The sequence below is a fragment of the Arachis stenosperma genome, chromosome 7 (assembly GCF_014773155.1).
Source record: "Arachis stenosperma cultivar V10309 chromosome 7, arast.V10309.gnm1.PFL2, whole genome shotgun sequence".
NCBI lineage: Eukaryota > Viridiplantae > Streptophyta > Magnoliopsida > Fabales > Fabaceae > Arachis > Arachis stenosperma.
Genome location: NC_080383.1, coordinates 49,431,931 through 49,458,644, shown reverse-complemented (window position 1 = coordinate 49,458,644; position 26,714 = coordinate 49,431,931). Strand labels below are relative to the sequence as shown.

Genomic DNA, 26,714 nt, shown 5'->3' with positions numbered 1-26,714 from the left:
GCAATACAGAAGAGAATCCAAAAGGAGAGTGCAAAGCCATTGACATAGTCAAAGTGGCCGAATGCACAAAGGAGGAGGAGGACGAAAATCCTAGTGAGGAAGACCTCCTGGGACGTCCCTCAAGCAAGAAGGAGTTTCCTATTAAGGATCCAAAGGAATCTGAGGCTCATATAGAGACCATAGAGATTCCATTGAATCTCCTTCTGCCATTCATAAGCTCTGAAAACTATTCATCCTCTGAAGAGGATGAAGATGTAACTGGAGAGCAAGTTGCTCAATATTTAGGAGCTATCATGAAGCTGAATGCCAAATTGTTTGGTAATGAGACTTGGGAAAGTGAACCTCCCTTGCTCATTAATGAACTGGATACTTGGATTCAGAAAATTCTACCTCAAAAGAAACAAGATCCTGGCAAGTTCTTAATACCTTGTACCATAGGCACCATGATCTTTGAAAAGGCTCTGTGTGATCTGGGGTCAGGGATAAATCTTATGCCACTCTCTGTAATGGAGAAGCTGGGGATCATTGAGGTACAACCTGCCTTGTTCTCATTACAACTGGCAGACAAGTCATTGAGACAAGCATATGGAATAGTAGAGGACGTGCTAGTAAAGGTTGAAGGCCTTTACATCCCTGCTGATTTCATAATCTTAGACACTAGGAAGGAAAAGGATGATTGCATCATCCTTGGAAGACCTTTCCTAGCCACAGCAGGAGCTGTGATAGATGTCAACAGAGGGGAATTAGTCCTTCAATTAAATGGGGAATACCTTGTGTTTAAGGCACATGGCCATCCCTCTATGACAAAAGAGAGTAAGCATGAAGAGCTTCTCTCAGTTCAGAGTCAAGAAGAACCCACACAGTCAAACTCTAAGTTTGGTGTTGTGAGGCCACAACCAAACTCTAAGTTTGGTGTTAAGATCCCATATCCAAACTCTAAGTTTGGTGTGGACAACTATACAACATTGACCTGATCACCTTGTGGCTCCATGAGAGCCACTGTCAAGCTATTGACATTAAAGAAGCGCTTATTAGGAGGCAACCCAATTTTATTTATCTAATTTTATTTTATTTTATTTTATTGTTATTTTGTGTTTTATTAGGTACATGATCATGAGGAGTCACGAAAAAAATCAAAAAAATTAAAAACAGAAGAAAAAAATTTTCACCCTGGAGGACACACAGGCTGGCGTTCAACGCCAGTAAGGTGCATCTGGCTGGCGTTCAACGCCAGAACAGAGCATCATTCTGGCGCTGAACGCCAGAAACAAGCAACATCCTGGCGTTGAACGCTAGGAATGTGCCTAGAGGAGAAAAGCTGGCGCTGAACGCCAGTAACAAACATGAAACTGGCGTTCAACGCCAGAAACATGCATTACATGGGCGTTGAACGCCCAGAACATGCACCAATGGGCGTTTGAACGCCAGAATGATGCATGAAGGCATTTTACATGCCTATATGGTGAAGGAATGGTATTTCTTTACACCTCAGGATCTGTGGACCCCACAGGATCCCCACCTACCATATTCCCACCTTACCTTTTAATCCTAATCACACTCTCCTAATCCTAAATCTCATTCTTCCTACTCCCCATGTCACACTTCCCAAACACCCATCACCAATCACCTCAATTCCTCTTCCCAATTCCCCCATTCACCATTCACATCACCCCACTTCCCCATAAACCCCACCTACCTTCAAAAATTCAAATTCAATTCCCCACCCATTCCCACCCAAATTGGCCGAACACCCACCCTCCCCTCTCCCTATAAATACCCTTCCCTTCTACTTCATTTTCACACAACACAACCCCTTCTTCTCCCACATAGCCGAACATACCTCTCTCCCTCTCTACCATATTTTCTTCTTCTTCTTCTACTCTTCTTTTCTTTTTTGCTCGAGGGCGAGCAAAATTTTAAGTTTGGTGTGGTAAAAGCATAAGCTTTTTTTTGTTTTTCCATTACCAATGGCACCTAAGGCCGGAGTATCCTCTAGAAAAGGAAAAGGGAAGACAAAAGCTTCCACCTCCGAGTCATAGGAGATGGAAAGATTCATCTCCAAGAGCCATCAAGACCACTTCTATGATGTTGTGGCAAAGAAGAAGGTGATCCCTGAGGTCCCTTTCAAGCTCAAGAAAAATGAGTATCCGGAGATCCGACATGAAGTTCAAAGAAGAGGTTGGGAAGTCTTAACCAACCCCATGCAACAAGTCGGAATCTTAATGGTTCAAGAGTTCTATGCCAATGCATGGATCACTAAGAACCATGACCAAGGTATGAACCCAAGTCCAAAGAATTATCTCACAATGGTTAGGGGGAAATACTTGGATTTTAGTCCGGAAAATGTGAGGTTGGCATTTCACTTGCCTATGATGCAAGGTGATGAACGCCCCTACACAAGAAGGGTCAACTTTGATCAAAGGGTGGACCAAGTCCTTATGGACATTTGTGTGGAAGGAGCTCAATGGAAGAGAGACTCCAAAGGCAAGCCAGTCCAACTAAGAAGACTGGACCTCAAGCCTATAGCTAGAGGATGGTTGGAGTTCATTCAACGCTCCATCATTCCTACTAGCAACCGATCTGAAGTTACTGTGGATCGGGCCATCATGATTCATGGCATCATGATTGGAGAGGAAGTAGAAGTTCATGAGGTCATCTCCAATGAAATCTACAAAATAGCCGACAAGCCCTCACCTATGGCACGGCTAGCTTTTCCCCACCTTATTTGCCATCTATGTTACTCAGCTGGAGTTATCATAGAAGGAGATGTCTCCATTGAAGAAGACAAGCCCATCACTAAGAAAAGGATGGAGCAAGCAAGAGAAGCTCCTCACGGTTCTCAAGAGGTACATGAGGAAGCTCATCATCAAGAAATCCCTGAGATGCCTCAAGGGATGCACTTTCCTCCAAACAACTATTGGGAACAACTCAACACTTCTTTAGAAGGATTGAGTCACAATGTGGAACAACTAAGGGTGGAACATCATGAGCACTCCATCATTCTCCAAGAAATAAGAGAAGATCAAAGAGCAATGAGGGAGGAGCAACAAAGGCAAGGAAGGGACATAGAAGAGCTAAAGAACATCATTGGTCCTTCAAGAAGAAGACGCCACTAGAGGTGGATTCATTCCTTGTCCTTTATTTCTTTCTGTTTTCGGTTTTTAGTATTGTGTTTATCTATGTTTTGTGTCTTTATTTCATGATCATTAGTATGTAACCATGCCTTAAAGCTATGAATAAAATCCATTAATCCTTCACTTCTCTTAAAAGAAAAATGTTTTAATTCAAAAGAACAAGAAGTACATAAATTTCGAAAATAGCTCTTGAATTTAGTTTAATTATATTGATGTGGTGACAATACTTTTTGTTTTCTGAATGAATGCTTGAACAGTGCATATGTCTTTTGATCTTGTTGTTTATGAATGTTAAATTTGTTGACTCTTGAAAGAATGATGAACAAAGAGAAATGTTATTGATGATCTGAAAAATCATGAAATTGATTCTTGAAGCAAGAAAAAGCAGTGAAAAAGAAGAAGCATTCGAAAAAAAAAAGAGTATATAGAAAAAGAAGGAGCAGTAGAAAAAGCCAATAGCCCTTAAAACCAAAAGGCAAGGGTAAAAAGGATCCAAGGCTTTGAGCATCAATGGATAGGAGGGCCCAAGGAAATAAAATCCAGGCCTAAGCGGCTAAGTCAAGCTGTCCCTAACCATGTGCTTGTGTCATGAAGGTCCAAGTGAAAAGCTTGAGACTAAGTGGTTAAAGTCGTGATCCAAGGCAAAAGAGTGTGCTTAAGAGCTCTGGACACCACTAACTGGGGACTTTAGCAAAGCTAAGTCACAATCTGAAAAGGTTCACCCAGTTATGTGTCTGTGACATTTATGTATCCGGTGGTAATATTGGAAAACAAAGTGCTTAGGGCCACGGCCAAGACTCATAAGTAGCTGTGTTCAAGAATCAACATACTTAACTAGGAAAGTCAATAACACTATCCGAAATTCTAAGTTCCTAGAGAAGCCAATCATTCAGAACTTCAAAGGAAAAAGTGAGATGCCAAAACTGTTCAGAAGCAAAAAGCTACAGGTCCCGCTCATCTAATTATAATTAATATTCATTAACATTTTGGAATTTATAGTATATTCTCTTCTTTTTATCCTATTTGATTTTCAGTTGCTTGGGGACAAGCAACAATTTAAGTTTGGTGTTTTGATGAGCGGATAATTTATACGCTTTTTGGCATTGTTTTTAGGTAATTTTTAGTAAGTTCAAGCTACTTTTAGGGATGTTTTCCTTAGTTTTTATGTTAAATTCACATTTCTGGACTTTACTATGAGTTTGTGTGTTTTTCTGTGATTTTAGGTAAATTCTGACTGAAATTGAGGGATTTGAGCAAAACTCTGAAGAAGGCTGACAAAAGGACTGCTGATGCTGTTGGATTCTGACCTCCCTGCACTCGAAATGGATTATCCGGAGCTACAGAACTCCAATTAGTGCGCTCTCAACGGCGTTGGAAAGTAGACATCCAGGGCTTTCCAGCAATATATAATAGTCCATACTTTATTCGGAAATTGACGACGTAACTTGGCGTTGAACGCCAAGTACATGCTGCTGTCTGGAGTTAAACGCCAGAAAAACGTCATGATCCGGAGTTGAACGCCCAAAACACGTCATAACTCGGAGTTCAACTCCAAGAGAAGCCTCAGCTCGTGGATTGATCAAGCTCAGCCCAAGCATACACCAAGTGGGCCCCGGAAGTGAATTTATGCATCGATTACTTACTCATGTAAACCCTAGGAGCTAGTTTATTATAAATAGAACATTTAACTATTGTATTGGATGTCTTTTGACCACGTTACATCTTTGGTCTCAGTTTTGTTTTATTCCTCATCCTAAGAGGCTATTGATCACGTTTCAGGGGGCTGGCCATTCGGCCATGCCTGAACCTTTTACTTATGTATTTTCAACGGTGGAGTTTCTGCACACCATAGATTAAGGGTGTGGAGCTCTGCTGTACCTCAAGTATTAATGCAATTCTATTTTCTTTTATTCAAATCTCTCTTATTCTTATTCCAAGATATTCATTCGTACCCAAGAACATGATGAATGTGATGATTAGATAACCCTCATTATCATTCTCACTTATGAACGCGCGTGATTGACAACCACTTCCGTTCTACATGCAACAGAGCTTGAATGTGTATCTCTTAGATTCCCCAACAGAATCTTCGTGGTATAAGCTAGATAGATGGCGGCATTTATGAGGATCCGAAAAGTCTCACCTTGTCTGTGGTATTCCGAGTAGGATCCTGGGAATCCGGAAAGTCTAACCTTGTCTGTGGTATTCCAAGTAGGATTCCGGTAATGAATGACTGTGACGTACTTCAAACTTGCAAGTGCTGGGCGTTAGTGACAACCGCAAAAGAATCAAGGGATTCTATTCCAGTAGGCGCGGGAACCAACCAGTGATTAGCCGTGCTGTGACAGAGCGCGTGAGCGTAGTTTTCACTGCGAGGATGGGATGTAACCTTCGGCCAGGTGATGCCTCCAGACGATTAGCCATGCGAGTGACAGCCGCAGAGGACCATTTTCCCGAGAGGATTGAAAGTAGCCATCGTCGAACGGTGAACCCCTATACACAGCTTGCCATGGAAAGGAGTAAGAAGGATTGAGTTGAGGCAGTAGGAGAGCAGGCGTCCTTGAGCCATACAGTATCCCCATTCGCTTATCTGAAATTCCCACCAATGAATCTGCATAAGTATTCTATCCCTTTTTATTTCCTGTTTATTATTTATTTTAGAAAATCCATAATCAATTGGTTTGATCTGCCTAACTGAGATTTACAAGGTGACCATAGCTTGCTTCATACCAACAATCTCTGTGGGATCGACCCTTACTCACGTAAGGTTTATTACTTGGACGACCTAGTACACTTGCTGGTTAGTTGAACGGAGTTGTGGATTCAACCAGTGCCAAAAGAATGACTTCATCTCAAAATAGTTAGAACATTGATCACAATTTCGTCCACCAATCACCTAACACCTTGAGCCAACTGGGTCGAGAGTGTTGACTGGAAACTCATCTAAAGAGCTGCCTCAACATAGAACACTAAGCAACAAATAAAGAATACAATTCTAAGCAAAAGAAAAAAAACAAAAATCAAATACCAAGGATCAATAAATAACAAGGACTCATGATAGCACCTTAGCTAGTACTTAAAGGGACATTTCACACCTGGAAACTAATAAAAGTTGAGCTGCAACATATCCTGCATAAAATTCCATGAACCAAGATTTATTGCTTTCCAATAAGGACTTATTTTCTTCTTTGTTTTCATTCATTCCTTCTTATGTTTTACTGCTTGCTAGGGGACAAGCAAGATCTAAGTTTGGTATTGTGATGTCAAGGCATCTTAGGCTAGTTTCACTAGCCTTTTTCATTTGTTTTCATTAGGTTTCATGCACTTTCTTGAGCTATAAGCAAGTATTTGGATAAGAATTTTATGCATATCTTGATTCAATCAAACATGGTTAATTTGATGCATTTTCTTGAGATTTATGCTAGATTTACATGATTGATATGAATGATGCAAAATCTGGTGATGTGGCAAAGCTTTGATGCATATGTTTGGTTGATGATAGGTGAAGAGAAGCAAGGAAGAAGCATGAAAAAGAGCAGAGGAAGCAACGTTGGTAGCCAATGTTGGCTCACCAATGTTGCCTCAAACGTTAAGGAAGAAGGCCATGCAACGTTGGTGGCCAAATTTGGCTCACCAATATTGCTAGGCAACGTTCTAAAGGGGTGAATTGCAACGTTGGTGGCCAAAGTTGGCTCACCAATGTTGCTAGCAACGTTCTTACAAAAAAGGGTGCGACGTTGGAGGGAACGTTGGCTCACCAATGTTACCTCCAACGTCTTCGATAAGACTCAAAGTTGGAGCTGGGAAAACTGCCTTGTGTGCGTACGCACAGCATCGTGTACGCACAAGAAGGAAAATTCAAGGTGTGCACACGAACAAGGCAGCGTGCGTATGCACAAGTGAGCAACGTTGGAGGGAACATTGGTAAACCAACGTTGAGTCCAACGTCTACAATGGATCTCCAAATTTGAGCTACCAAAATTGCCTTGTGTGCGTACGCACGACCTGGTGTGTGTACGCACAAGTAGAAAAATTGAAAGTGTGCGTATGCACAAGTATAAAGAGTTGGGTATAACGTTGGTGAACCAACGTTGAGGTAAACGTTAGTGGCAACGCTCAATCCTCTTTCAAGTAACGTTTGACCTAACGTTTTCCTGCAAACGTTGATCACCAACATTACTACCAGCAACAATACAAATTGGAACCATGCAAAGTATAAACGTTAGTTTGCCAACGTCCATTCTCAACATCATTAAGAGCTACTTGAACTTGCTTCAATAAGGGCCAAAGCCCAGTCCAAAGACTTGAGGAACTGATTGAAGAAAGTGTATAAATAGCAGAGAGTTTGAGTTAGAAGGGGAATGGAGAACCTGGGGATCCAGGATTGTAAATTTAGTTTACTTTTGCAGTGCACTTTACAATTTCAATTCCCATTCCCATTTCAGTTTCAGCAATTTATTTCTTTTCCTTACATTCTACAATTTAATTTCAGTCATTTACATTTCTTGCTATTTACATTTCTCGCCATTTAATTTTCTGTAATTCTAAATTCAAATATGCTTAGTACAACTAGAACACTTCTCTAATTAAAGTTGCTCAACCAATCAATCACTGTGGGATTCGACCCCACTCTATTGTGAGTTTTTACTTGACAATAATTCGGTATACTTGCCGAGAGAAATTTTTTCAGAGATAGATTTCCGCAAGGCTCTCACTATAGACAAGAAGGCCGAACCCAAGGAGGAATAAGCTACTGAGTATTTAAAAAAAGAATAAGCTCAAGAGGAGACTAGGAGTGTACTTGCACATGCCCCAATGATGATAGAGAAGCCCAAAGTACAACACTCTCTAGACATGTAAAAGAAGACTGAGGATGAGCAAATTGCCCAATTCTTGGTAGTCCCCAAGAAGTTACAAGTCAATATTTCTTTTGCTGAGGTGTTGGAGAAGAAACCTCCCAATGTGGCCTGTTTAAAAAGTGTGATTTTTGAGAAGATGACCCTAAGGGGAGATGAAACTGTGGTGCTGACCAAGGAATACAGTGCATTATTGCAAAAGAAGCTACCTCCAAAAATGCCAGATCCTGGAAGCAGCTTCCTGATTCCCTACACTATAGGAACCATTACATTTGAGAAGGCACTATGCGACCTTGGATCAAGCATAAATCTAATGCCTCTCTTTGTGATGATGAAGCTGGGAATCCAAGAGGTGCAACCCACAAGGATATCACTGAAATGGGCAGAAAAGTCCCTGAAGCGGGCATATGGAATGGTAGAGAATGTCCTTGTAAAGGTTGAAGACCTTTACCTCCCTGCAGACTTCGTGATACTTGACACTGGAAAGGACAAGAACGACTCTATCATCATAGGAAGGCCCTTCCTAGCTACTGGGAAGGAATTGATTGATGTCAAGAAAGGAGAGTTATTTCTGAGGCTATGGGAGGACCATATAATATTTAAGATGCCCAAACCTCACTCTCTCTCGGATAAAGGAGGTACTACAACACAACAATTAGTGTTTCAACCTTCTCCCTCATTGGAAAGCCATACAGAGCACCCCCGACATTAAACCTAAGTTTGGTGTTGGGCATTCACCACCAATCATTGAGGAAGGAGGCACCAAAAAGAAAGTACCAAAAGGCTGGAGGAATAAGAAGATTCCAACAGAGGACTTGTCACCTGCCATGAGAGTAGTCTTTACAAGAAGTCTAGTCATACCATACACTGTAAACCGAATCCTGTCTCTAGAGCATGTTGAACCGATTCATGAGAGCACAGAAAGGAAGTTCACCATGAGTGGTGAAGATCTAAACCCCTATGAACCTCCGTAAAGGAGCGGTCCGTCAAGCTAATGACAGTAAAGAAGCTCTTGATGGGAGGCAACCCAACCTTACGTATCCTATAGTTTAATTTTACTTTCTTTTATGTTATTTTAGTTTATTTGAATTTGATTTCATATGATTTTATTTTCTATTGATTTTCATAGTTTTTCTCCTTTTTCTAACGTTTGTGATCATGTGTAGCACATAGATCAGAAAGAGAAATGCGTAACAAGTAAACAGAACACCCTAGAGGATGCCCCTTGCTGGCATTGAACGCTAGATCTGGCGTTCAGCGCCAGAAGGGGGATGGAACCTTGAGAGTTTAACGTCTATACAGAAGTAGTCCAGGACCAATTTTTGGTCCACCCAGCCTCAGCATATTTGAATTTTGAAGCTTTTAGACCATTGGATACTTCCAACCACCCACCACCTCATCATTTGTTCACTATTATCCATTCTCTTTCCCCTATCACCCACTTTTCCATCCACATTCATCAATGCCATCACCCATCAATTCCCTTGATTCCCGCACCCCACCTTTCACACTACCTAATAACCTCTCTTCAATCCCATCAATTTCTCTTCCCACCAACCCTATTCACATTCAAATTCAAATTTCCCATGATTTTTCCCTTCCCATGACCGAACCCACACCCTCCTCACTCCTATAAATACCCCTCAGTTCATCCACCTTTACCACACCTTCACTACTCTTCCCCTCTTACACATTATTCATCATACACATTCCTTTTCTTTATTTATCCCTTTCTTCCCTCCCAAGGCCGAAGGCTATACCTTATCCCCTCTCTTTAATTCTTCTATTTTTTATATTTTTTATTTTCTTGTATTTCTTTTTGCTCAGGGATGAGCAAATATTTAATTTTGGTGTTGGAGGCTCCACTTTTTTACTTCTTATATCATACCTCTATGGCACCAAAAACCAGAGAGTCCTCAAGAAAAAGAAAAGGAAAAGCCCTCGCTTTCGCTTTCGAGCCATGGGAGACCACAAGATTCCTCACCAAGGCACATCAAGACTATTTCTATGATGTGGTGAGGAAGAAGAGGGTGATTCTCGAGGTCCCCTTCAAGATGAAGGAAAATGAGTACTCGTAGATATTGTACCAAGTTCTGAGACAGGATTGGGAAATTCTGGCCAATCCCGTGACTGAGGTGGGAGTGCTGATGGTGCAGAAGTTTTATGACAATGCCTGGGTCACAAAGAAGCAAGATAAAAGTGTGACCCCGGAGCCAAAAAACTGGCGCACCGTGGTCAGAGGGCATATCATAGATTTTAGCCCTGAAAGTGTGAGGGTGGCGCTACAGTTACCCACGGCACGAAATGACCCTCAGTCGTACACTCGAAGGGTCAACACTGACCAAAGGCTGGATCAAGTTCTTGTTGATATAGGCATGCCTGGAGCTCAGTAGAACAGGGATGCTCAAGGTAATCCTTACCAACTGGGTAGGCTTGACCTTAAGCCAGTGGCTAGGTGATGGTTGGAGTTTGGTGCACAAAATTGTGATCATCAATGGCGCCATCAACATGGTACACTCAATTGCAATCTCAACTCTTTATCACAACTTCGCACAACTAACCAGCAAGTACACTGGGTCGTCCAAGTAATAAACCTTACGCGAGTAAGGGTCGATCCCACAGAGATTGTTGGTATGAAGCAAGCTATGGTCATCTTGTAAATCTCAGTCAGGCGGATTCAAATGGTTGTGGAGGATTAATGATTAAAATATAAATAAAACATAAAATAAAGATAGAGATACTTATGTAATTCATTGGTGAGAATTTCAGATAAGCGTATGGAGATGCTTTGTCCCTTCCGTCTCTCTGATTTCCTACTGTCTTCATCCAATCCTTCTTACTCCTTTCCATGGCAAGCTGTATGTTGGGCATCACCATTGTCAATGGCTACAGTCCCATCCTCTCAGTGAAAATGTTCAACGCGCTCTGTCACAGCACGGCTATTCATCTGTCGGTTCTCGATCATGTCGGAATAGAATCCAGTGATTCTTTTGCCTCTGTCACTAACGCCCCACAATCGCGAGTTTGAAGCTCGTCACAGTCATTCAATCCCTGAATCCTACTCAGAATACCACAGACAAGGTTTAGACCTTCCGGATTCTCAAGAATGGCCGCCAATGGATTCTAGCTTATACCATGAAGATTCTGATTAAGGAAACCAAGAGATATCCACTCAATCTAAGGTAGAACGGAGGTGGTTGTCAGGCACACGTTCATAGGTGAGAATGATGATGAGTGTTACGGATCATCACATTCATCAATTTGAGGAACAAGTGATATCTTAGAACAAGAATAAGCTGAATTGAATAGAAGAACAAAAGTAATTGCGTTAATACTCGAGGTACAGCAGAGCTCCACACCTTAATCTATGGTGTGTAGAAACTCTACCGTTGAAAATACATAAGAACAAGGTCTAGGCATGGCCGAATGGCCAGCCTCCCAAAGAGGGTTCAATCATAAAAACATGATCAAAAGATGATCCAAAGATTGAAAGATCCTCAAATACAATAGCAAAAGGTCCTATTTATAGAGAACTAGTAGCCTAGGGTTTACAGAAATGAGTAAATGACGTAAAAATCCACTTCCGGGCCCACTTGGTGTGTGCTTGGGCAGAGCATTGAAGCTTCCATGTGTAGAGACTTTTCTTGGAGTTAAACGCCAGCTTTTGTGCCAGTTTGGGCGTTTAACTCCCACTTTTGTGCCAGTTCCGGCGTTTAACGCCGGGAATTCTGAAGCTGACTTGGAACGCCTGTTTGGGCCATCAAAACTCGGGCAAAGTATAGACTATTATATATTGCTGGAAAGCCCTGGATGTCTACTTTCCAACGCAATTGAGAGCGCGCCAATTGGGGTTCTCTAGCTCCAGAAAATCCACTTCGAGTTCAAGGAGGTCAGAATCCAACAACATCTGCAGCCCTTTTTAGCCTGTAAATCAGATTTTTGCTCAGGTCCCTCAATTTCAGCCAGAAAATTCCTGAAATCATAGAAAAACACACAAACTCATACTAAAGCCCAGAAAAGTGAATTTTAAATAAAAACTAATAAAAATATAATAAAAACTAACTAAAATATACTAAAAGCATACTAAAAATAATGTCAAAAAGCGTACAAATTATCTGCTCATCACAACACCAAACTTAAATTGTTGCTTGTCCCCAAGCAACTGAAAATCAAATAGGAGAAAAAGAAGAGAATATACAATGAATTCCAAAAACATCTATGAAGATCAGTATTAATTAGATGAGCGGGGCTTTTAGCTTTTTGCCTCTGAACAGTTTTGGCATCTCACTTTATCCTTTGAAGTTCAGAAGGATTGGCTTCTATTGGGACTCAGAATCCGGATAGTGTTATTGATTCTCCTAGTTAAGTATGATGATTCTTGAACACAGCTACTTTATGAGTCTTGGCCGTGGCCCAAAGCACTCTGTTTTCCAGTCTTACCACCGGATACATCCATGCCACAGACACATAACTGGGTGAACCTTTTTAGATTGTGACTCAGCTTTGCTAGAGTCCCCAATTAGAGGTGTCCAGGATTCTTAAGCACACTCTTTTTGCTTCGGATCACGACTTTAACCGCTCAGTCTCAAGTTTTCACTTGACACCTTTACGCCACAAGCACATGGTTAGGGATAGCTTGGTTTAGCCGCTTAGGCCAGGATGTTATTCCTGTAGGCCCTCCTATCCATTGATGCTCAAAGCCTTGGATCCTTTTTATTATCCTTGCCTTTTGGTTTAAAGGGCTATTGGCTTTTTCGGCTTGCTTTTTTTTGAATTCACTGCTTTTTCTTGCTTCAAGAATCATTTTTATGATTTTTCAGATCCTCAGTAACATGTCTCCTTTTTCGTCATTCTTTCAAGAGCCAACAATTTTAACATTCATGAACAACAAATTCAAAAGACATATGCATTGTTCAAGCATACATTCAGAAGTCAAAAGTATTGCCACCACATCAAAATAATTAATCTGTTATAAAATTCAAAATTCATGCAATTCTTCTTTTTTTCAATTAAGAACATTTTTCATTTAAGAAAGGTGATGGATTCATAGGACATTCATAACTTTAAGGCATAGACACTAAGACACTAATGATCATAAGACACAAACATAAATAAAATATAAAGCATAATTTTCGAAAAACAGAAAAATAAAGAACAAGGAGATTAAAGAACGGGTCCACCTTAGTGATGGCGGCTTGTTCTTCCTCTTGAAGATCTTATGGAGTGCTTGAGCTCCTCAATGTCTCTTCCTTGCCTTTGTTGGTCCTCTCTCATGATTCTTTGATCTTCTCTAATTTCATGGAGGAGGATGGAATGTTCTTGGTGATCCATGCATTGGCATAGAACTCTTGAACCATTAAGATTCCGACTTGTTGAATGGGGTTGGTAAGAACTTCCCAACCTCTTCTTCGGATCTCATGTCGGATCTCCGAATATTCACTCCTTTTGAGTATGAAAGGGACCTCGGGGATCACCTTCATGGCCACAACTTCATAGAAGTGGTCTTGATGCACCCTTGAGATGAATCTCTCCATCTCCCATGACTCAGAGGTGGAAGCTTTTGCCTTCCCTTTCCTCTTTCTAGAGGTTTCTCCGGCCTTAGGTGCCATAAATGGTTATAGAAAAACAAAAAGCAACGCTTTTACCACACCAAACTTAGAAGGTTTACTCGTCCTCGAGCAAAAGAAGAAAGAAAGGAGTAGAAGAAGAGGAAATAGAGGAGATAGAGGGGGCTTTTATGGTTCGGCTGAGGGGGAGAGAGGGGTAGGGTTCGGCCATTATGGGTGGGTTTGGGAGGGAAAGTGGTTTGAATTTGGATGGTGGGGTAGGTGGGGTTTTATGAAGGATGCATGTGAGTGGTGAAGAGAATGGTGGGATTTGATAGGTGAGGGGTTTTTTTTTTTGGGGAAGAGCTATTGAGGTGATTGGTGAATGGGTGAAGAAGAGAGAGAGAGTGGTGGGGTAGGTGGGTGATGAGCGGATAATTTGTACGCTTTTTGGCATTGTTTTTAGAATGTTTTTAGTATGTTTTAGTTAGTTTTTAGTATATTTTTATTAGTTTTTAGCTAAAATTCACTTTTTTGGACTTTTCTATGAGTTTGTGTGTTTTTCTATGATTTCAGGTATTTTCTGGCTGAAATTGAGGGACTTGAGCAAAAATCTGATTCAGAGACTGAAAAGGACTGCAGATGCTGTTGGATTCTGACCTCCCTGCACTCAAAGTAAATTTTCTGGAGCTACAGAAACCCAATTGGCGCGCTCTCAACGGCGTTGGAAAGTAGACATCCTGGATTTCCAGCAATATATAATAGTCTATACTTTGCCCAAGATTTGATGGCCCAAACCGGCGTTCCAAATCAGCTCAAGAATGCCCGGCGTTAAACGCCGGAACTGGCACAAGAATGGGAGTTAAACGCCCAAACAGGCACAAAAGCTGGCATTTAACTCCAAGAAGAGTCTCTACACGAAAATGCTTCAATGCTCAGCCCAAGCACACACCAAGTGGACCCGGAAGTGGATTTTTATGTCATTTACTCACCTTTGTAATTCTTAAGCTATTAGTTCCCTATAAATAGGACCTTTTTGCTATTGTATTTAGATATCTTGGTAGCTATCTTTAGTTTTATGCTATCTTAGATCATTGGGAGGCTGGCCATTTGGCCATGCCTAGACCTTGTTCTTATGTATTTTCAACGGTGGAGTTTCTACACACCATAGATTAAGGTGTGGAGCTCTGCTGTACCTCGAGTATTAATGCAATTACTATTGTTCTTCTATTCAATTCAGCTTGTTCTTATTCCAAGATACTCATTCGCTCTCAAGAACTTGAAGAATGTGATGATTATGTGATGCTCATCATCATTCTCACTTATGAACGCGTGACTGACAACCACTTCCGTTCTACAAGCAAACAAGGCTTGAATGTTTATCTCTTGGATTTCCTTAACCGGAATCTTCGTGGTATAAGCTAGAATTGATGGCGGCATTCAAGAGAATCTGGAAGGTCTAAACCTTGTCTGCGGTATTCTGAGTAGGATTCAATGATTGAATGACTGTGACGAGTTTCAAACTCGCGATTGTGGGGCGTTAGTGACAGACGCAAAAGAATCACTGGATTCTATTCCGACATGATCGAGAACCGACAGCTGGATAGCCGTGCCGTGACAGGGTGCGTTGAACATTTCCACTGAGAGGACAGGACTGTAGCCATTGACAACGGTGATGCCCAACATACAGCTTGCCATGGAAAGGAGTAAGAAGGATTGGATGAAGACAGTAGGAAAGTAGAGAGACGAAAGGGACAAAGCATCTCCATACGCTTATCTGAAATACTCACCAATGAAATACATAAGTATCTCTATCTTTATTCTATGCGTTATTCATATATCATCCATAACCATTTGAATCTGCCTCACTGAGATTTACAAGGTGACCATAGCTTGCTTCATACCAACAATCTCCGTGGGATCGACCCTTACTCGCGTAAGGTTTATTACTTGGACGACCCAGTGCACTTGCTGGTTAGTTGTGCGAAGTTGTGTTTATACCACGGTATTGAGCACCAACTTTTTGGATTCATTACCGGGAATTATTTGAGTTGTGAAAAGTTGTGATCACAATTTCGTTCACCAAGTTTTTGGCGCCGTTGCCGGGGATTGTTTCGAGTTTGGACAACTGACGGTTCATCTTGTTGCTTAGATTAGGTATTTATCTTCAGAATTCTTAAGAATGAGTTCTAGAGTTTCATCATGATCTGTTGAAGTCTGGCTGGCTGTGAAGCCATGTCTAATCTTATTGGACCGAGGTTTCAACTTATCATCACAAGAGCTTGTTGATTTCTATCAATCTTGCTATTGGAGCAATGATCTGCTAAGGCTTGGCTGGCCATTGGCAATGTCTAGTGTTTTGGACCGAAGCTTTCTTTGAAAGCTTGGCTGGCTGTGAAGCCATGTCTAATTTTTGGACCGAAGTCTTAGACTAGCATTGCAATGATTCCTGGAATTCTCATTAAGAATTTTGATACCTTTATTTTCTTTTCCACTTAATTTTTGAAAAATCCAAAAAAATTACAAAATCATAAAAACCAAAAATATTTTATGTTTCTTGTTTGAGTCCAGTGTCTCATTTTAAGTTTGGTGTCTTGCATGCATTGTTTATTTGATCTTGGTTCTGTTTTCAAGTCAATAATACAGGGAACTGAAGATTCAGTACATGCAGCAGAGGAATTATACAGAAAAAGCTGGGCGTTTAAAACGCCCAGTGAAGAAGGAAAAACTGGCGTTTAAACGCCAGCCAGGATGCCTGGCTGGGCGTTTAACGCCCAAAAGGGTAGTACTTTGGGCGTTAAACGCCAGAATGTGCACCATTCTGGGCGTTTAACGCCAGGATGGCACAAGAGGGAAGATTTTGTTTTCAAATCAATTTTTTTTCAAGTTTTCAAAGTTTTTCAAAATCAAATCTTTTTCAAATCATATCTTTTCAATCAAATCTTTTTCAAAATTAATTTCTTTCCTTTTTCAAAGATACTTGCTATCAATTAATGATTTGATTCAACATTTTAAGTATGTTGCCTTTTCTGTTGAGAAAGGTTTAATGTTTGAATCATATCTTTTCTTGTTAGGCAAGTCATTATTTTTTTTTAAATCAAATCTTTTTAAATTATTTTTCAAATCATATCTTCTCAATCACATCTTTTTAAAACTATAACTTTTAAATCACATCTTTTTCAAAAAAATTTTCAATCATATCTTCTTCAAAATCTTTTTCAAAATGTTTTTAAAATCTTTTACTTAAGTTTTCGAGAAATCTCTTCCCCTCTTCTCACATCCTTCTATTTATGGAGTACCACTCCTCCTCAATGCACAATTCGAACTCTATCTCACTAAGTTCGAATTCTTCTCCCTATTCCTTCTATTTTTCTGTTCCTCTGACACCTCAAGGAATCTCTATACTGTGACATAGAGGATTCCACCTTTTCTTGTTCTCTTCTCTTTCATATGAGCAGGAGCAAAGACAAAGGCATTCTTGTTGGAGCTGACCCTGAACCTGAAAGGACCTTGAAGCGAAAGCTAAGAGAAGCTAAAGCAAAATTCTCTGTAGAGGACCTAACAGAATTCTTCAAAGAAGAAGAACCCATGGCAGCCGAAAACAACAACAATGCCAACAATGCAAGGAAGGTGCTGGGTGACTTTACTGCACCTACTCCCGACTTCTATGGGAGAAGCATCTCTATCCCTGCCATTGGAGCAAACAACTTTGAGCTTAAGCCTCAATTAGTTTCTCTAATGCAACAGAATTGCAAGTTCCATGGACTTCCATTGGAAGATCCTCATCAGTTTTTAGCTGAATTCTTACAAATCTGTGACACTGTCAAGACTAATGGGGTTGACCCTGAGGTCTACAGACTTATGCTATTCCCTTTTGCTGTAAGAGACAGAGCTAGAATGTGGTTGGACTTACAACCTAAAGATAGCCTGAACTCTTGGGAAAAGCTAGTCAATGCCTTCTTGGCAAAGTTCTTTCCACCTCAAAAATTGAGTAAGCTTAGAGTGGAAGTCCAAACCTTCAGACAGAAGGAAGGAGAATCCCTCTATGAAGCTTGGGAAAGATACAAACAATTAATCAGAAAGTGTCCTTCTGACATGCTTTCTGAATGGAGCATCATAGGTATTTTCTATGATGGTCTCTCTGAACTGTCCAAGATGTCTCTGGATAGCTCTGCTAGAGGATCTCTTCATCTGAAGAAGACGCCTACAGAAGCTCAAGAACTAATTGAAATGGTTGCAAATAACCAATTCATGTACACTTCTGAAAGGAATCCTGTGAATAATGGGACAAATCAGAAGAAAGGAGTTCTTGAGATTGATACTCTGAATGCCATATTGGCTCAGAACAAAATATTGACTCAGCAAGTCAATTTGATCTCTAAAAGTCTGTCTGGAATGCAAAATGCACCAGGCAGTACTAAGGATGCTTCATCTGAAGAAGAAGCTTATGATCCTGAGAACCCTTCAATGGAAGAGCTGAATTACATGGGAGAACCCTATGGAAACACCTATAATTCTTCATGGAGAAACCATCCAAATCTCTCATGGAAGGATCAACAGAGACCTCAACAAGGTTTCAACAACAATAATGGTGGAAGAAATAGGTTTAGCAATAGCAAGCCTTTTCCATCATCTTCTCAGCAACAGACAGAAAATTCTAAGCAGAACCACTCTGACTTAGCAACCATGGTCTCTGATCTAATCAAAACCACTCAAAGTTTCATGACTGAAACAAGGTCCTCCATTAGAAACTTGGAGGCACAAGTGGGACAGCTGGGCAAGAAAATTACTGAACTCCCTCCTAGTACTCTTCCAAGCAATACAGAAGAAAATCCAAAAGGAGAGTGCAAGGCCATCAACATGGCCGAATTTGGAGAGGAGGAAGAGGCGGTGAACGCCACTGAGGAAGACCTCAATGGACGTCCACTGGCCTCCACTGAGTTCCCTAATGAGGAACTATGGGAATCTGAGGCTCAAAATGAGACCATAGAGATTCCATTGGACTTACTTCTGCCATTCATGAGCTCTGATGAGTATTCTTCCTCTGAAGAGGATGAATATGTCACTGAAGAGCAAGTTGCTAAATACCTTGGAGCAATCATGAAGCTAAATGACAAGTTATTTGGTAATGAGACTTGGGAGAACAAACCTCCTTTGCTCACCAAAGAGCTGGATGACTTGTCTAGGCAGAGATTACCTCAAAAGAGACAAGATCCTGGGAAGTTTTCAATACCTTGTACCATAGGCACCATGACCTTTAAGAAGGCTCTGTGTGACTTAGGGTCAAGTGTAAACCTTATGCCTCTCTCTGTAATGGAGAAGCTAGGGATCTTCGAGGTACAAGCTGCAAGAATCTCACTAGAGATGGCAGACAACTCAAGAAAACAAGCTTATGGACTTGTAGAGGATGTTTTGGTGAAGATTGAAGACCATTACATCCCTGCTGATTTCATAGTCCTAGAGACTGGGAAGTGCATGGATGAATCCATCATCCTTGGCAAGACCCTTCCTAGCCACAGCAAAGGCTGTGATTGATGTGGACAGAGGAGAATTGATCATTCAAATGAATGAAGAATCCTTTGTGTTTAAGGCTCAAGGATATCCCTCTGTCACCATGGAGAGAAAGCATGAAGGGCTTCTCTCAAAACAGAGTCAAACAGAGCCCCCACAGTCAAACTCTAAGTTTGGTGTTGGGAGGTTCCAACATTGCTCTGAGCATTTGTGAGGCTCCATGAGAGCCCTCTGTCAAGCTACTGACATTAAAGAAGCGCTTGTTGGGAGGCAACCCAATGTTATATTTAATCTATTTTCCTTTGTTATTTTATGTTTTCTGTAGGTTGATGATCATGAGAAGTCACAAAATCAATTGAAAAAGCAAAAACAGATTGAAAAATAGAAAGAAAAACAGCACACCCTGGAGGAGAACTTGCGGGCGTTTAGACGCCAGTGAAGCTAGCAAATGGGCGTTTAACGCCCAGTCTGGCACCATTCTGGGCGTTTAACGCCAGAAAGGGGCACCAGACTGGCGTTAAACGCCAGAAAAGGGCAAGAGCTGGCGTTAAACACCAGAAATGGGCACCAGCCTGGCGTTTAACGCCAGAATTGGCAAAAGGGTGCATTTTTGCACGCCACTTGGTGCAGGGTTGAATTTTCCTTGACACCTCAGGATCTGTGGACCCCACAGGATTCCCACCTACCCCACCACCCTCTCTCTTCTTCTTCACCCATTCACCAATCACCTCAACCACTCTTCCCCAAAAAACCCCTCACCTATCAAATCCCATCTTTCTCTTCACCACTCACATCCATCCTTCATAAAACCCCACCTACCTCACCATTCAAAATTCAAACCACTTTCCCACCCAAACCCACCCATAATGGCCGAACCCTACCCCTCTCTTCACCCCTATATAAACCCATCTTCACTCCCTAATTTTTACACACCCTAAACACTACTTCTCTCCCTTTGGCCGAACCACAAAGCCACCTCCATCTCCTCCATTTCTTCTTCTTCTACTCTCTTCTTTCTTCTTTTGCTCGAGGACGAGCAAACCTTTTAAGTTTGGTGTGGTAAAAGCATTGCTTTTTGTTTTTCCATAACCATTTATGGCATCCAAGGCCGGAGAAACCTCTAGAAAGAGGAAAGGGAAGGCAAAAGCTTCCACCTCCGAGTCATGGGAGATGGAGAGATTCATCTCAATGGTGCATCAAGACCACTTCTATGAAGTTGTGGCCTTAAAGAAAGTGATCCCCGAGGTCCCTTTCAAACTCAAAAAGAGTGAATATCCGGAGATCCGACATGAGATTAGAAGAAGAGGTTGGGAAGTTCTTACCAACCCCATTCAACAAGTCGGAATCTTAATGGTTCAAGAGTTCTATGCCAATGCATGGATCACCAAGAACCATGATCAAAGTGTGAACCCGGACCCAAAGAATTGGCTTACAATGGTTCGGGGGAAATACTTAGATTTTAGTCCGGAAAATGTAAGGTTGGCATTTAACTTGCCCATGATGCAAGGAGATGAACACCCTTACACTAGAAGGGTCAACTTTGATCAAAGGTTGGACCAAGTCCTCACTAACATTTGTGAAGAGGGCGCCCAATGGAAGAGAGATTCAAGAGGGAAGCCGGTTCAACTGAGAAGGCACGACCTCAAGCCCATGGCTAGGGGATGGTTGGAGTTTATCCAACGCTCAATCATTCCCACTAGCAACCGGTCTGAAGTTACTCTAGACCGGGCCATCATGATCCATAGCATCATGATTGGAGAAGAAGTAGAAGTTCATGAGGTTATAGCCCAAGAACTCTATAAGGTGGCGGACAAGTCCTCTACCTTGGCAAGGTTAGCCTTTCCTCATCTCATTTGTCACCTCTGTTATTCAGTTGGAGTTGACATAGAGGGAGACATTCCCATTGATGAGGACAAGCCCATCACTAAGAAAAGGATGGAGCAAACAAGAGATCCCACTCATCATGAAATCCCTGAGATACCTCAAGGGATGCACTTTCCTCTACAAAACTATTGGGAGCAAATCAACACCTCCCTAGGAGAATTGAGTTCCAACATGGGACAACTAAGGGTGGAGCACCAAGAACATTCCATCCCCCTCCATGAAATTAGAGAAGATCAAAGAATCATGAGAGAGGAGCAGCAAAGGCAAGGAAGAGACATTGAGGAGCTCAAGCACTTCATAAGATCTTCAAGAGGAAGAACAAGCCGCCATCACTAAGGTGGACTCGTTCTTTAATCTCCTTGTTCTTTATTTTTCTGTTTTTCGAATTTTATGCTTATGTTTATCCATGTTTGTGTCTTGTGATCATTAGTGTCTTAGTGACTATGCCTTAAAGTTATGAATGTCCTATGAATCCATCACCTTTCTTAAATAAAAAAATTTGTTCTTAATTGAAAAAGAGAAGAATTGCATGAATTTTGAATTTTATAACAGATTAATTATTTTGATGTGGTGGCAATACTTTTGTTCTCTGAATGTATGCTTAAACAGTGCATATGTCTTTTGAATTTGTTGTTCATGAATGTTAAAATTGTTGGCTCTTGAGAGAATGATGAAAAAGGAGACATGTTACTGAGGATCTGAAAAATCATAAAAATGATTCTTGAAGCAAGAAAAAGCAGTGAATACGAAAAAAAAAAGAAAAAAAACGAAAAAAGAAAGAGAAAAAGAAAGAAAAAGAAAGAAATAAAGTTGTGATCCAAGGCAAAAAGAGTGTGCTTAAGAACCCTGGACACCTCTAATTGGGGACTCTAGCAAAGCTGAGTCAGAATCTGAAAAGGTTCACCCAATTATGTGTCTGTGGCATGCATGTATCTGGTGGTAATACTGGAAGACAGAGTGCTTTGGGCCACGGCCAAGACTCATAAAGTAGCTGTGTTCAAGAATTATCATACTTAACTAGGAGAATCAATAACACTATCTGGATTCTGAGTTCCTATAGAAGCCAATCATTCTGAATTTCAAAGGATAGAGTGAGATGCCAAAACTGTTCAGAGGCAAAAAGCTAAAAGCCCCGCTCATCAATTTTAATACTGATCTTCATATATGTTTTTGGAGTTCATTGCATATTCTCTTCTTTTTATCTTATTTGATTTTCAGTTGCTTGGGGACAAGCAACAATTTAAGTTTGGTGTTGTGATGAGCGGATAATTTGTACGCTTTTTGGCATTGTTTTTAGTATGTTTTTAGTATGTTTTAGTTAGTTTTTAGTATATTTTTATTAGTTTTTAGCTAAAATTCACTTTTCTGGACTTTTCTATGAGTTTGTGTCTTTTTCTGTGATTTCAGGTATTTTCTGGCTGAAATTGAGGGACTTGAGCAAAAATCTGATTCAGAGACTGAAAAGGACTGCAGATGCAGTTGGATTCTGACCTCCCTGGACTCGAAGTGGATTTTCTGGAGTTACAAAAGCCCAATTGGCGCGCTCTCAACGGCGTTGGAAAGTAGACATCCTGGGCTTTCCAGCAATGTATAATAGTTCATACTTTGCCCAAGATTTGATGGCCCAAACTGGCGTTCCAAATCAGCTCAAGAATGCCCGGCGTTAAACGCCGGAACTGGCACAAGAATGGGAGTTAAACGCCCAAACTGGCACAAAAGCTGGCGTTTAACTCCAAGAAGAGTCTCTATACGAAAATGCTTCAATGCTCAGCCCAAGCACACACCAAGTGGGCCCGGAAATGGATTTTTATGTCATTTACTCACCTTTGTAATTCTTAAGCTATTAGTTCCCTATAAATAGGACCTTTTGCTATTGTATTTAGATATCTTGGTAGCTATCTTTAGTTTTATGCTATCTTAGATCATTGGGAGGCTGGCCATTCGGCCATGCCTAGACTTTGTTCTTATGTATTTTCAACGGTGGAGTTTCTACACACCATAGATTAAGGTGTGGAGCTCTGCTGTACCTCGAGTATTAATGCAATTACTATTGTTCTTCTATTCAATTCAACTTGTTCTTATTCCAAGATACTCATTCGCTCTCAAGAACTTGAAGAATGTGATGATTATGTGACGCTCATCATCATTCTCACTTATGAACGTGTGACTGACAACCACTTCTGTTCTACAAGCAAACAAGGCTTGAATGTTTATCTCTTGGATTTCCTTAATCGGAATCTTCGTGGTATAAGCTAGAATTAATGGCGGCATTCAAGAGAATCCGGAAGGTCTAAACCTTGTTTGTGGTATTCTGAGTAGGATTCAATGATTGAATGACTGTGATGAGCTTCAAACTCGCGATTGTGGGGCGTTAGTGACAGACGCAAAAGAATCACTAGATTCTATTCCGACATGATCGTGAACCGACAGCTGGATAGTCGTGCCGTGACAGGGTGCGTTGAACATTTCCACTGAGAGGACAGGACTGTAGCCATTGACAACGGTGATGCCCAACATACAGCTTGCCATGGAAAGGAGTAAGAAGGATTGGATGAAGACAGTAGGAAAGCAGAGAGACGGAAGGGACAAAGCATCTCCATACGCTTATCTGAAATACTCACCAATGAAATACATAAGTATCTCTATCTTTATTCTATGCGTTATTCATATATCATCCATAACCATTTGAATCTGCCTGACTGAGATTTACAAGGTGACCATAGCTTGCTTCATACCAACAATCTCCGTGGGATCGACCCTTACTCGCGTAAGGTTTATTACTTGGACGACCTAGTGCACTTGCTGGTTAGTTGTCCGAAGTTGTGTTTATACCACGGTATTGAGCACCAAGTTTTGGATTCATTACCGGGAATTATTTGAGTTGTGAAAAGTAGTGATCACAATTTCGTGCACCAATGGGGATCCTGTGGGGTCCACAGATCCTGAGGTGTCAAAGATAGCTCATCCCTGCACCAAGTGGCGTGTAAAACGTCCTTTCTGCCAATCCTGGCGTTAAACGCCGGGATGCTGCCCTTTTCTGGCGTTAAACGCCAGTCTGGTGCCCCTTTCTGGCGTTAAACACTAGTCTGGTGCCTCTTTCTGGCGTTAAACGCCCAGAATGGTGCCAGACTGGGCGTTAAACGCCCATTTGCTGCCCTTACTGGCGTTTAAACGCCAGCAAATTTTTCCTCCAGGGTGTGCTATTTTTCTTTCTGTTTTTCATTCTATTTTTGCTTTTTCAATTGTTTTTGTGACTTCACATGATCATCAACCTATAGAAAACATGAAATAACAATGGAAAATAGATAAATATAACATTGGGTTGCCTTCCAACAAGCGCTTCTTTAATGTCAGTAGCTTGGCAGTGGGCCCTCATGGAGCCTCACAGATGTTCAGAGTAATGTTGGAACCTCCCAACACCAAACTTAGAGTTTAAATGTGGGGGTTCAACACCAAACTTAGAATTTGGTTGTGGCCTCCCAACACCAAACTTAGAATTTGACTGTGGGGGCTCTATTTGACTCTGTTTTGAGAGAAGCTCTTCATGCTTCCTCTCCATGGTTACAGAGGGCTATCCTTGAGCCTTAAACACAAAGGATTCTTCATTCACTTGAATGATCAATTCTCCTCTGTCAACATCAATCACAGCCTTTGCTGTGGCTAGGAAGGGTCTGCCAAGGATGATGGATTCATCCATGCACTTCCCAGTCTCCAGGACTATGAAATCAGCAGGGATGTAATGGTCTTCAATCTTTACCAGAACATCCTCTACAAGTCCATAAGCTTGTTTTCTTGAATTGTCTGCCATCTCTAGTGAGATTCTTGCAGCTTGTACCTCAAAGATCCCTAGCTTCTCCATTACAGAGAGAGGCATGAGGTTTATGCTTGACCCTAGGTGACACAGAGCCTTCTCGAAGGTCATGGTGCCTAATGTACAAGATATTGAGAACTTCCCAAGGTCCTGTCTCTTTTGAGATAATCTCTGCCTAGTCAAATCATCCAGTTCTTTGGTGAGCAAAGGGGGTTCGTCTTCCCATGTCTCATTACCAAATAACTTGTCATTTAGCTTCATGATTGCTCCAAGGTACTTAGCAACTTGCTCTTTAGTGACATCTTCGTCCTCTTCAGAGGAAGAATACTCATCAAAGCTCATGAATGGCAGAAGTAAATCTAATGGAATCTCTATGGTCTCAGTGTGAGCCTCAGATTCCCATGGTTCCTCATTAGGGAACTTATTGGAGGCCAGTGGACGTTCATTGAGGTCTTCCTCAGTGGCGATCACTGCCTTTTCCTCCTCTCCAAATTCGGCCATGTTGATGGCCTTACACTCTCTTTTTGGATTCTCTTCTGTATTGCTTGGAAGAGTACTAGGAGGGAGTTCAGTAACTTTCTTACTCAGCTGACCCACTTGTGCCTCCAAGTTTCTATTGGAGGACCTTGTTTCAGTCATGAAACTTTGAGTGGTTTTGATTAGATCAGAGACCATGGTTGCTAAGTCAGAGTGGCTCTACTTAGAATTCTCTGTCTGTTGCTGAGAAGATGATGGAAAAGGCTTGCCATTGCTAAACATGTTTCTTCCACCATTATTATTGTTGAAACCTTGTTGAGGTCTCTGTTGATCCTTCCATGAGAGATTTGTATGATTTCTCCATGAAGGATTATAGGTGGTTCCATAGGGTTCTCCCATGTAATCCACCTCTTCCATTGATGGGTTCTCAAGATCATAAGCTTCTTCTTCAGATGAAGCGTCCTTAGTACTGCCTGGTGCAGCTTGCATTCCAGACAAACTTTGAGAAATCATATTGACTTGCTGAGTCAATATTTTGTTCTGAGCCAATATGGCATTTAGAGTATCAATCTCAAGAACTCCTTTCTTCTGATTCGTCCCATTGTTCACAGGATTCCTTTCAGAAGTGTACATGAATTGGTTATTTGCAACCATTTCAATGAGTTCTTGAGCTTCTGCAGGCATCTTCTTCAGATGAAGAGATCCTCCAGCAGAGCTGTCCAATGACATCTTGGACAGTTCAGACAGACCATCATAGAAGATACCTATGATGCCCCATTCAGAAAGCATGTCAGAAGGACACTTTCTAATCAATTGTTTGTATCTTTCCCAAGCTTCATAGAGGGATTCACCTTCCTTCTGTCTGAAGGTTTGGACTTCAACTCTAGGCTTACTCAATTTTTGAGGTGGAAAGAACTTTGCCAAGAAGGCATTGACTAGCTTTTCCCAAGAGTTCAGGCTTTCTTTAGGTTGTGAGTCCAACCATATCCTAGCTCTGTCTCTTACAGCAAAAGGGAATAGCATAAGTCTGTAGACCTCAGGGTCAACCCCATTGGTCTTGACAATGTCACAGATTTGCAAGAATTCAGCTAAAAACTGATGAGGATCCTCCAATGGAAGTCCATGGAACTTGCAATTCTGTTGCATTAGAGAAACTAATTGAGGATTAAGCTCAAAGTTGTTTGCTCCAATGGCAGGGATAGAGATGCTTCTCCCATAGAAGTCGGGAGTAGGTGCAGTAAAGTCACCCAGCACCTTCCTCGCATTGTTGGCATTGTTGTTGTTTTCGACTGCCATGTCTTCTTCTTTTTTGAAGATTTCTGTTAGGTCCTCTACAGAGAGTAGTGCTTTAGCTTCTCTTAGCTTTCGCTTCAAGGTCCTTTCAGGTTCAGGGTCAGCCTCAACAAGAATACTTTTGTCTTTGCTCCTGCTCATATGAAAGAGAAGAGAACAAGAAAATATGGAATCGTCTATGTCACCGTATAGAGATTCATTG

General features: G+C 41.3%; 2 non-coding genes across 2 annotated transcripts; one reads left to right on the top strand and one right to left on the bottom strand.

Annotated features, from left to right (window-relative positions):
- Nucleotides 1-17,529: 17,529 nt before the first annotated feature.
- LOC130942701 (small nucleolar RNA R71) lies at nt 17,530-17,637 on the bottom strand. Its single transcript, XR_009071262.1, has one exon. It is a non-coding gene; the product is annotated as a small nucleolar RNA R71 (small nucleolar RNA).
- An 8,365-nt stretch (nt 17,638-26,002) lies between these two features.
- Nucleotides 26,003-26,110, top strand: LOC130942695 (small nucleolar RNA R71). Its single transcript, XR_009071257.1, has one exon. It is a non-coding gene; the product is annotated as a small nucleolar RNA R71 (small nucleolar RNA).
- The last annotated feature ends 604 nt before the right edge of the window (nt 26,111-26,714 follow it).